Raw genomic sequence first — 13027 nt, forward strand, 5'->3', positions numbered from 1 at the left:
GCTACTAAAATAATTTTAGTCGCCAATTACCTTTCCCGACAATTCTTCAGCGACTAATGCTGCAACCAAACAATTTAGTCGCTAAAAGCCATTAGCGACTAAAAATTGACTTTTGGCGACTAAAAATTTAGTCGCCAAAAGTGAAAATTCTTGTAGTGTTGGTCGGTGTATTCTCAAGTCCTTTCTAGAGTGATCTGAAGGCTGATATGTCCCCTAACCAAAACGACGTCATTTTGATGAGCAACCCCACCCCCCAAAAATCTAAATAACAACTCGATGTGAGAGAGAGAGAGAGAGAGAGAAGGAGAAAAAGAGACAGAGCCGTCGTTTGCACCAACGATCGCGCCACCCACAAAGCTATTCCCGAAGTTTCTTCAACAGATTTGAAATAAACATAGTTTCTTTTCCCAAACTTGAAAAATTATGAGGTTTTGATTTAAAAAATTATAGGGTTTTCTTTGAATGGTAATGGTATGATAAGCTTGTTGAATGTGTTGATGAGAAACTCTTAGCATATAAAATACCTAATATCTTTTTTGATTTGGGACTTTTTACCTAATTCATTTCAAATATATTCTTGGGTCGAAATTAGGGTTTTCATTTGGGGCTTTTTACATGATTCGGGGACTTTGATGTACATATTTACAATTATGAGTACTTTTTAAGTATTTTTCTCTGAGTACGTAGTATTGTTGATATTGAGATTGTTCATGCCATGCCCACTTCAAAAGGCATGTTTATAGTCCTGTTATATGATTGCAATTTTTATTTTTATTTTTTATTTATTATTATTTTTTTTATAAGATAGAGTATTTTGTCATTTAAATATATGATGCTTAAATCAAGACACTTTTATCAGTCCTTTTTGCTATCTATGCATGATGCAGCTTGGTTTGAAATAGTATTGGAAAAAAATTGAATTGAATCTTAGTTTGAAACAATAACGAATTTTTTTTTTTTTTTTGAATTGAATCGGTGATGGGCTTTGAATCTGAATTGAGTTACTTGAAACCAATCCAAGGAATACCTAAGCATTTGTGTGAAGTTTACATTGTGAATTTCATAGCAGTGTTCTTTGCATTTAAACGCTATGTTATTAAACTACATTTTTTAAGCAGATTTTTGGTGGGGCGGCATCTTTGCTTTCTACTTATTTGCTACTTCTTATAGGGTGAATAGGCAATTGTTGTCTCATAAAACTATGCTGTCATTAATGTCAAGTTCCATTTTGATATTGTTTAGGGTGTTGTAGTCGAATGAGCATGAGCATGATAACGTGGATGACATTTCAAAAGCAATTGAGAGTGGATTGCAAGAAGACCAAGGAAATTGACTAGTTGTTAGAACTTTTGGACATTTTTTAAAGTTCAGTATTGCAAGAAGATGCTGGACCCTTCTATGTATAAATACGTTTTATATTTAATTTTTAGGGAACAAATTTTATGTTGGACGTTCTTAGAAATAGGCTTCTCTTTTTTCTTTTTTCTTTTTCTGAAATTGAACAGGTCATCTCTTTTGTATGTATAAACAAGTCATCTATATTTAAGTTTTTTATGAAATTGGATAGGTTTCATGCATGGATAGGTTTTATGGTGACCTATTTATGTTGAAATTAAGCAATGCATTTCTTTTCTTTGTATAAGTTGTTGATATTTTGATTGGGATTCTTATATTTGTTCCAACCATGGACCATTGTGGTGAAGGGCAACATTTTAAAACACTTTGGGACTCTTTAAAATTGTTTCCAAGAACAACTATTGTTGCAGACAATTCTACTCAATCAATACACAAATCAAAATTTCCAATTGCTATAGACGATTCAATTCAATCAATGCACAAACCAAAATTGCTCTATAAAACATTCATTCAATCAAGATCATTTCATTCAACCAAGATGCTCAAACCATTCCATTCAATCAAAATTGCTAAATCGCTTCATTCAATAAAGATATGCAAACTATTTCATTCAATCAACCAACATATCATTTTATTCCATCAATATTGTCATTACAAATATTTAATCTAACTGTAACATTCATATTAATTTAACTACAACATTTCATTTGATCTCACTTTATTGTTATCAATCAAGTCACTGCTTATGCAACCAAGGATCCACTATTGCAAACCAGCCAAATTTGTTTCTTAAATTTAATTTTCTCACTTTCATGTTTCCTCATCCTTGTGTTTTCCTTTCTCTTTGTCAAAATCTTTGGTCTTTGCTTTATCTTTTCTATCTTCATCTTTACCTTTCTCATTCTTTCCCCTTCCGTATCCACAATCTGTAAAAGTGAAAATAAGAATATCAATAAAAGTTTAGATTTTTTTAATGACAATAATAGTCGCAATATAGAAGTTGAACACAAGCTAGCACACACTTTTCAATTGCATTTGGGTGGGATAAGAGACACATAATTGCCCAGATTTTGCAAGCATAACAAAATTTGATATATGTATGAGATTGAAAATAGAGTTTAAAGTTGTTATGCAGCAAGCAATCTTTTATTTTTTTTTTATTTTTTTTATTTTAAATTAGAACTTCAAGCAATACAACAATGCTTTGCTTAATCATCATAATTTATCCGAAGCTATTCTTGTATAATCATCTTTCATATTAGAATCTGTTCTTGTAATACATCAACCACGTAAATATCCTCAAAATGTAGAGGCAATTTCATTGCAGAGGCATCCACCCTAATTTCTGAAATTATTTCCTTCTCAATGAAAAAATAGGACCTTAATTTTTGAACTAAAATAACATGACCAGAAAAGAAATTTACTCAATGACAAATTGGCTAAAATATTGTATTCAATTCAATTTTGAATGGCAAACATTGTTAACTCCAGCCCACTTGGAGTAGTTGGAGGTCGAAGTTGGGTCTCCAAGTCAAGAAGTAGGAGGGAGATGGCAGGTGAAGCCAACCCAATAACTTCCTTAGCTTGACTTTGTTCCCTCTCTTTTATGTATAAATAGAGGCTGAGAGGAAGAGAAGAAACATACAGACAAAGGCGACATAGAGTGTATGTATCTGTGAGTAAGAGTGCTATAGAGAGAGTAAGGTGTGAGTGGTGTCAACTCCCTCCGGGAAATTCTATAGTGGATATCTCTCCCTTGGATGTAGGCAATTGCCAAACCATGTAAATATCTTGTGTTATTGTGTGTGATTGATTTTTGGTGCACCTTAATCCTAACAAGTGGTATTAGAGCCGCGTTGGTCGATTTTTGGAAAAACAGGGTGTGTTTTTCAAAATTGCCTAGAAATTAAGTTGCTCAAAATTCAATTTTGAGCATATCGGGAGGAAGCTCTCGACAAGTGGAGTCCAGAACTACAAAGCTGAGCCCAAGAAGAGTCCTCACGAGCCGTCATGCATCCTCTGAAGAAAGGGCGTGAGGCCCACTCTCAAACACGCGTTTCACGTGCCAATTATAACACCGGCGCGTCACGTTAGTTGCACTCACGCGCCCCCACGTGCGGTGGAAGGAATAAGGAGAGTGGTGTGTGCATGTGCGTGACGTCACCGCTACGCCACACGTCATCTGGTAGTCCACGTCAATGCCACATAGCGTCATTGTCAATGCCACATGTCACCACGTTACCGACACGTGTCACCCACGTCAGCTCCACATGTTGCCATATGCCAGCCACATCATTAGCTGGTTGGCCAGTCAACCTGTCGGGTTGACCTGACCCAACTCAGAAGCAGAGGGATTATCCGGTGCTTACGCGGCTAAGGTACATCCGCAGATCTGAACCATCAAACTTATTTTGGCTAGATCTGAGCCATTTGAAATATAATTTTGGGGATCCAATAGTAGTTTCCAACTATTTGGAGTATTCTGGAGAGATTTGTACGGTCATATTTAATTCAGAATTTCCGTCAAAGGAAAGTAGACGATGGAAGAATCCACATCAACTTCAAGATCCATGATCAAGTTGAATCCTTCTAGTTATGCAATCTAGAAGTCGCGGATGGAAGACATCCTATATTATAAAGGCCTGTTTGACCCTATTGCTCTAAAAGGGGTTAAACCGAAAGAAGTGAAGGATGAAGACTGGATAAAGATGAACCGAAAGACTGTTAATTGTATCAGACAATGGATAGACCATAGTGTGTTCCACCACGTCGCCTAGGAGATAGATGCATATGTCCTTTGGACAATGTTAGAAGGAATGTACCAGTCAAAGACCACTTGGAACAAAACCTTAGTGATGAGAAGGCTTATAAATCTGAAGTTGAAGAATGATGTGTTTGGCACCGAGCACACTAGTGAATTCAAGAATCTGGTGAATTAACTTGTAATCGTCAAGATGCCCCTAGACGATGAAATGCAAGCCGTTCTACTCCTCAATTCTTTACCGGACAGCTGAGAGACATTGGTGGTTTCTCTCAGCAACTCTGCACCAAAGGGGAAGCTGACCGTCAGCATGGTCACAGACGCCATGTACAATGAAGAGACAAGGAGAAAAGACATGGAAGGTAATCAGTCCCATGCTCTTGTCACAAAAGATAGAGGTAGAGACAGAGGTAAAGGAAGATGTAGAGGCAAAGGAAGAAGCAAGAGTAGAGGCAGATGGAACAACAGGAGTAAATCCAGAGACAGTAAAAGTCAAGGTAACTCTTGCTTCTATTGCTTTAACTGTGGCCAGGAGGGTCACATAAAGAGGAACTGCCCAAACCGGAAAGATAAAGGCCAAAGTAGTAAGTCAAAGGGAGACGAGAACACAATAGCCACAACAATTGATGAAATACTTCTTACAGCTAGTGGAGAGGAAGATTGCACGTGGCTGACCACAGCTATACAGAGTGGGTGATAGACACAGCTGCATCCTATCACACCATTTCTCATAGAAACCTTTTTAGCTCATACAATGCTGGAGATTTTGCACTATTCAAATGAGGAATTCTAGCTATTCAAAGATTGTGGGTATTGGAGACATTAGTATTCAGACTAATGCTGGACACAAGTTGGTTCTCAAAGATGTGAGGTATGTTCCAGATTTGCACCTCAATCTTATCTTCGGAAGTGCGCTAGACTGACAGGGCTATACAATTACATTCGGAAATGGTTGTTGGAAGCTAACAGAAAGAGCTTTGACAATCGCTAGAGGAGAGATGTCTTCAACACTGTATAAGACTCAAACGAAGATCTATCTGGGAAGTCTTAATGTAGCAGAGGCTAAGGAGTCACAAGACTTATGGCACAGAAGACTAGCTTACATGAGTGAGAAGGGATTGCATCTGTTGGCAAAGCAATCGAAGATACCCTTATCCAAAGGGAGTGCCCTGAAGCCATGTGATCATTGCCTTTATGGCAAACAACATTGAGTATCATTCAGTTCAACGAGCAAAAGGAAAACAAAAGTGCTCAGTATGGTATACTCGAATGTTTGTGGCCTAATGAAGTGGAGTCACTTGCCAGTCGCAAATATTTTTTGACCTTCATTGATGATGCACCAAGGAAGTTGTAGGTGTATGTCATGACCCGAACCCGCCCCTATAGATTAAGGTCATAACTGGCCAGTAATCATGAGATTACCTACGGCCTCAAATCAGATTAGAATATACTTCATCAGAGTTAAGGGGCCAAACGGAAGCAGACTTAAAAATTTTGTCTAATGAGCTATGCTTACATGGCATATCAAAACATTTCACATAGACATATTAGAATAACTCACACCACATATCAGTAGTCAACATCTTGTATACCCAGGATCATTCAAACACATAGTCAGCTAAACCAAAAGCTTATAGACATAAACGGTCTATCACTACCAATAGAAGTAGCAAAAAGGAATACAAAAGTTCATAACCAAAGCCTCTTGCGTGAGGCACTTGGGTTGACTTCACAAAACTCGGGTTCCTTTCTTAAATTACACTAAAGCTGGGGTTGAACGTCCCATTGCTCATCTACATACATATAAATGAGAGTGAGCTAACGCCTAGTGAATAATATCAAAGTAAAAAGGTTAATGAATGAGATTCGTTCATAAATGAATCATACTTACAATGTACATATTTGAACCACTATTCTCATTCACACCAGATCTACAAATCTCAACAAAGCAAAATGACCTTAGGTCCAACACATCATGTCCATATGCAAAACGACCTCAGGTCCAATTCTTATATTAAACAATATGACCTCAGGTCCATCTCTACAAAACGACCTTTGGTCCAACTAACTCTCTATTCAAAATGACCTTTGGTCCAACCAACTCTCTATTTAAAACGACTTTCGGTCCAATTCAAACACATCAAATGGCCTCGGGCCCAATTCAAACATATCAGGCATATCAAACGGCCTCGGACCCATTATCTTTATATTTATATCCATGCGTATTTCATATTCATGATCATGATCCGTTTCATTGAAATGGCCTTTGGCCCATCACGGTATTCCAACATATCAAATGACATATTTAAATGGCCTTTGGCCCATCTTTGCATTCATGTTTGACGGCCTTTGGCCCAATCGTTCATATCCGACGGCCTTTGGCCCAATCATTCATGTCCGATGGCCTTTGGCCCAATCGTTCATGTCCGACGGCTTTGGCTCAATCATTCATATCCGATGACCTTTGGCCCAATCATTCATGTTCGACGGCCTTTGGCCCAATCATTCATGTCCAATGGCCTTTGGCCCAATTCAGATATATCAAACATATCAACGGCAAACGACAAATGGCAAACGACAAACGGCCTAATACAAATTAGGCATATAGAATACTCATTCGTATTTCAAATCAACAAATCCATGAAGCTTATACAGAAGTAGCATTCGGAAAGTAACATACTTGAAAATATCTTTACTAAGATATTACTTACAGTGTTCTGCCGGTGGATTGCCCTCGAGCTCGGCCCTACACATTACATAACACATATGGGTCACAAACGATTCAATTCGTTCTTAACTTGTGCATCTCTCTTAGGCCTCTTTATTATCTTCTTAATCCATTTACAATGTTGAATGCATGCCTAAGAGTGCTCAGAAATGGAAGAGAATGGAAAATGAAACACAAAACATCTTTACAAACTTTCTGAAACAGGGCTCCCCGCTCGAGCGTAGGTTTCCCCACTTGAGCGTAGGTTTCCCCGCTCGAGCGGACCCCTTTGATCTGCAAAAGTACTGGTTGCCTCAAATTTACACTCGAGCGTGACTTCGGATGCTTGAGCTGAAATTCAAAGTACATGGCTTGGCGCCTGAGCGTGAATCTCCCCGCTCGAGCGGACATGCAAAATTCTGGAATTTCCAGAACTGTTCTTAAAGTTCAAACGCGATATTCAAAGGATCAAAACTCATGTTTTTGACACAAAAGCATGGAAAACATTACATAACATGAAGACAATAGCAATATGAGACCAATTCTTCAAAATCATGATTTTAATTCTCAAGTTTACCACCAAAACACCTTGCTTCATGATTAAACTTCAATGTACATATAACAGAACTCCATAACTTCATGGATCATGAATGCATGTGTATTATAGATCTCAATATCATTTCAAATGGCACAAATGATGCCCATTCTCATGAAACTCAACAAAACCATGCTTGCATATATGATTCAACACTCAATTTATCATATTCAACTTCTTACATGCTTGATTATGCAATTTCATGGCAATTCTATGCATGCATGCTCAATATAACTTCATATATAACTTAATTCACACTTTTGTTTACAATCTAGCTTCAAATTCTCAAAATTACAATTACAATTTGTGAATCAATGCTCAAATACTCACCTTGGAGTTCCAAGCTTCCCATTTCTAGCTAATTATTGGAGTTAAGTTTCCAAATTCACAAATTTGAGCCATGATACACAATTCTCCCTCTTCCTTTCTCTAGAACCGGCCTCTCTTTCTCTCTAGAGTGTATAACCGGATTTGAGTTCATCAAAAATGAAGAGTTAAGTGTAATAAGGCCCTTATATAGTCCGTCTCTTGATCCAATTTGATTATAGTTAATTAATAGCAGTAGACACCCCATTTTTGACCGTCCTCAAGACTTGGACATCATCGCTTGAACACTCGGTGATCATCCATGTTTTGTGTTCGTCTTGAGTTCCCGGAGGCCTCGGCTATGCGCCTTGCCTCAGGATCTCTCAACTCGACCGTTTTGTGTCTGGTTTTGCACCAAACACTTGTGTTTTTGCTTTGGAGGGCAGGGAATGGCTTTTGGGACATCCCCACACTCCACCGGCCATGGCTTGAGGCCACCGGCTGCGTTTTGTTGCCATCGGCCAAATGTGATGGCCGGCCGGCCAATTTGACTGCCAGTCAGTCACTTTGATGGCCGGCCGGCCAAATGTGGTTTTCAACAGATATTTCTGCAGACAGCTGGCAGCTGTCATTCCAGGCCATACCCTAGCCCATGCCTGGACATGGGAGCTCTGAGGAGCTGTAGATTGATATATCTCTATATCAATCAAGCTCTCCAAAAAAAAAAAGAGATATACAAGAGGAAGAGGAGGAGATATACAAAAAGAGGAGCAAAAATCTCCCTCTCTCTCTACATTTTTCTGCCTCTCTTTCTAAGGTTTAGGGCTTGTTTGTGCTCAAAAGTGCATTTTCTTTGCACTTTTGCATACAAACACCTAGTTCTCTACTCCCTTTATTGTGCTGAGGTCCTTGAAGGTGATTTTTGGGGTGATTTGAAGCCTTTTCTTGGTCCAAAAGTTGTTGATTTGCTACTGTGCTTCAAGGGTGAGCTTTTACCTCTTTTAAGCCTTGTTTTCATAGCTTGTTTTGCCATATTTGCAACTATATTTGAGCTTAAGATATAACATAGAAAAGTCTTGTTTTTGAGTGCTCTAAATAGTTTGTTAAGGGTGTTTTAAGCTTTGGGGTTGTTTGACCCCTCTTAAGGCTTGTTTGGCCCTTATTTTGTGCCATTTCGGTTGAGCTCCTGGACCATTGTGTTTGGGCCTCCTCACCACTGAAATCTTGAGGGATTTCAGTGATGAGGATGGTGCCTTAAGGTCCTAGGAAGGAGAGGGCCACCCCCTCTCTTTGTTGTCCTTGAAAAGGGCCTTTTTTAGCCTCTTGAGGGAGCATATAGTTTGAGTGTGTATTGACCATGCCTTGATTGATTTTCATGCTTATTATGTCATAATATAGCATTGTTGTATGTTGGTTTGGACACACCTTGCATGCCTTGCATACATGTCTTGTAATGCCACATTTTGCCTTAACATGCTTTAAGTGTAGACCCTTGTTCTAGCATGATTTAGGCTTAGCTTTGTGAAGCTTACATGCATATTTTGATGTGCTAAGGGACTGTTAGGTCATTTGAGTCATTCATGTCTTGCTTTGTATAGCTACCATGCAATCCCTATTGAATGCCTTAAGTTTTGGCCTCTCTAGCATGCATTACTTGCATTGTTTTAGTGGTTTGGAACCACTTACCATGTTATTTCAGTCCTTATAACATTCTTGTATGCTTGCCTTTGATGCCTCTTTAATGCCTTAAAAGCTTGTGTTGTATGCTCCATGTTTAGCCTCTTTTGTATGCTTCCATGTTTAAGCCACTTGGATACCATCTAGGTGTTCCCTTTGCATGGTCTAAGCCTACCTTGAACCTGTTTTAAGCCCTCTTGGCCTTGTGAGGCTTGGTTGGCTTGGCCATGGTTAAAGTCTCCTTGACTAGCTTCAAGTACTCGGACCAATTGCACGCTATGTTTGTCTTGGTTAAGTTGGTTTGGCACCATCATTAGCATGGTTTTCAGAGCTTACATTGCATGCCCTTAGTCCATGTTTAGTCTCTTCCAAGCGTGCTTGAGAGTTGCCTTTTGATGTTTAAGTGTCGGCACATTAACATGTGCTTGTGTGTGTGTGTGTTGGTCCTCATGTTTGAGCACTTTGGCCACTGATTTTGGCATGCTTGCGAGCCATCCTCAATTAGTTTAAGTCCATCCCCTTTGCTTGATTGTGTGCTCACCCTGTATGTTTACTTGCATACTTGCATATTCGCATTGCATTGCCATGTTGTATGCTAGTTCACATGCTTAGGATTGCATTGCATGAGTATGCATGCTTGACCTCTTGAAGTGAGTATGATAGAGGTTGAGTTTAATTTGTTTGATTATATGCATTACATTCCATATCAAGATGCACACTTGATTTTTTTTGGACCATCATGCATGGAAGTGCGCGATTGGTGGTCCGAGAATCGAAGACCATATCCCTTTGAGTCATAAATATGATAAGAGGTGTGATTGGTGCATATATTGCTTGAAATGCATTGCCATGTCATGTTTTGTCCTCTGCTGCTGTCAAACCAGTTTTTGCAGGAAGATTTGGCCGGCCGGTGCAGACACCCCATTTTTGACCGTCCTCAAGACTTGGACGTCACCATTGGAACACTTGGTGATTACCCTTGTTTGTGTTCGTCTTGAGTTCCTGGAGGTCTCGGTTGCACGCCTTGCCTCAGGATCTCTCGACTCGACCGTGTTGTGTATGGTTTTGCACCAAACACTTGTGTTTTGCTTTGGAGGGGCAGGGAATGCCTTGAGAGGCATTCCCACACATCACCGGCCATGGCTTGAGGGCACCGGCCAGTGATTTTGTTCCATCGGCAATGTATATTGCCGGTCGGCACTCTTTGTTGCCGGTCGGCCATTTGTTTTGCCAAAATGGCAATTTTGAATGACCGATCACTATTCATTTACTTTTGGTAGATATTTTGTGCCAGCTGTGATAGCTGGCACCCACTCTGCTCCCCTCCATACACGTGTGTGGAGGGATTTCCCTCTTGGATGGCTTGTTTTGGAAGCCTTACAAGAGGGAGTTGCCTATAAGAAGAGGGCTCATCTCTTGGCATTAGGGTTAGACAACATTCTTAGAGAGCTTTGACATTAGGGTTAGGAATTTGTATCTATTCCATCTCTATATTTCCCTCTCTTGTTAGTTTAGTGTGTGTTTGGTCTTACTTTTGCACACAAACACCCACCATTACACCTTTTCTTGGTTGTTGAGGGCCAAAGGAGTGTTCTCGGAGTTCTTGGAGCTAGTTTGGAGCTGAAGAAGCTGCTGGAGCTTCATTTGTGAAGAAAGTCTTCAAGGGTAACAACTTTGCCCCTTTTTACCCCTTTCTTGCATAGCCTTTTAGCTTACCTTGGAACTATTTTTGAGCTTTGTGTATAACATAAAAAAGTTCTGTTTTTAGGCCCTCTAAATAGTTGTTTAAGGTTGCTTCAAGCTTTGGGGTAGTTTGACCCCTCTTAAGCCTTGTAAGGCTCCATTTTGTGCCATTTTGGGAGAGCTCCGAGACCTTGGTGTTTGGGCCTCGTCACCATTGAAATCTTGAGGGATTTCAGTGGTAAGTATGGTGCCTTGAGGTCCCAAGAAGGAGAGGGCCACCCCCTCTCCTTGTTGTCCTTGAAAAGGACCATTTTTGTCTCTTGAGGGAGCACCTAGCTTAGGTTCATGTTGACCATGCCTTAGCTGATTTTTGTGCTATTATGTCATAATATGCCTCTGTTTTTAGTTGGTTAGGTCTGCCTTGAACATGTTTTAAGTCTTCTTGGCCTTGTGGGGCTTGGTTGGCTTGGCCATGGTTTAAGTCTCCTTGCCTTGCCTCAAGTATTTGGACCAATTGCATGCTTTGTTTGTCTCGTTTGCTTGGTTTAGCACCATCATTAACCTGATTTTCAAAGCTCGTGTGCATGCCATATGTCCATGTTTGCATCCTCCTAAGTGTGCTTGAGAATTGTCTCTTTATGCCTAAGTGTTGGTCCTTGTATACATGCATGTTTGCATGCCATTAGTCCTTCATTTTTGGGCACTTTGGCCACTGTTTTAAGTTAGTTTGAGGGCTGCCTAAATTAGTCTAAGTCCATTCTTGCATGTTGTGACATGCTTACCTTGTGTGTTGATTGCATGCTTGGCCTATCACGTGTTGTGGCATGTCTAAGTGACTTTGCATTTGGCATGCATTTCTCTTAGTTGGAATTACCTAACATGTTGCATGCTTTGCATACTTGCATGCTTGAGTAACTAGCATAGTTGTCACATGCCTTGTATGCTTGTTTGCATTACCATGTTGCATGCCTAGTTAACATGCTTAGGTTGCATTGCATGCATGCTTTGCCTCTTGATTATCCATGATTGAGATTGAGCTCCTCACTTGTTTGTTGGTTTGCATTGCATTTGAAATCAACATGCATAAATTGGTCTCTTGGGCGATCACGCATTGAAATGTGCGATTGATGGTCCGAGAACCAAGGACCATGTCCCTTTGAGTCATAAACATGATAAGGGATATGGTCGGTGCATACATTGCTTGAATTGCATTGCCATGCAAAGCCCTGTCCTCTGCTGCTGTCAAACAGTTTCTGCAGGAACTTTTTGCCGATCGACTGCATAGAGTGCCGACCGGCAATCCATCTGTGGCCGATGGATTCATTTTTGGCCGATCGACACCAAATCACAACCGATGATGATTCCCTCCAGCCGGTGGTGTCTCCCAATGTCCAGGGAAGCAATTCTGAGAATTTAGCAGTCTTCATAGAAGCAGAGTAGGGAAAACAGAGGTAGCCTACGCATGGCAGTGGACTTCCGAGCAAGACCCGAGCACGTGTGCATTGAGCCCTCTTCCCGAGGCCCCTTTTTCTTCCTTTCTTAAATCAATTAATTTGTTTAATTAATTTAGTTGGTCTGTAATAATTAATTAGCTAGGATAGTTAATTCATTATTCGAATTGTATTATTCTTTCGATCCCTCCGAGCGAGGGCGAATTTGTAATAAGTGTGGGTGAGTGTGTGCATATCTTCCAACCCCCACTTCTTTCTCCCTTTTACTTACCTGCTTTGATGGTTAGTAATAGGTCATGTTTAATTTAGCATACCCTATGCTATGCATGCGTGCATCATTCATCAGTATTGCATGCACCGGGCTCGGCGCATCATGCTAACTGCATTAGTATTTCAAATCTAACTTGAATACATGCTACTCGTGCATTTTCACATGTCATTCATAGATTAGCCGAGCCCACTCTAGTGACATTCCGTATGCGTTGCATTAG

General features: G+C 40.0%; 1 long non-coding RNA gene across 1 annotated transcript in view; it reads right to left on the minus strand.

The window, feature by feature from the left end:
* Positions 1 to 1960: 1960 nt before the first annotated feature.
* Positions 1961 to 13027, minus strand: part of LOC114283289 (uncharacterized) — a 28893-nt gene continuing 17826 nt past the window's right edge. Inside the window, exon 2 of the long non-coding RNA XR_014331675.1 lies at positions 1961 to 2282. This is a non-coding gene — a long non-coding RNA (uncharacterized LOC114283289). The remainder of the gene's footprint in view (positions 2283 to 13027) is intronic.

This window comes from Camellia sinensis, chromosome 6 (assembly GCF_055761805.1).
Source record: "Camellia sinensis isolate YWXY chromosome 6, ASM5576180v1, whole genome shotgun sequence".
Lineage (NCBI taxonomy): Eukaryota > Viridiplantae > Streptophyta > Magnoliopsida > Ericales > Theaceae > Camellia > Camellia sinensis.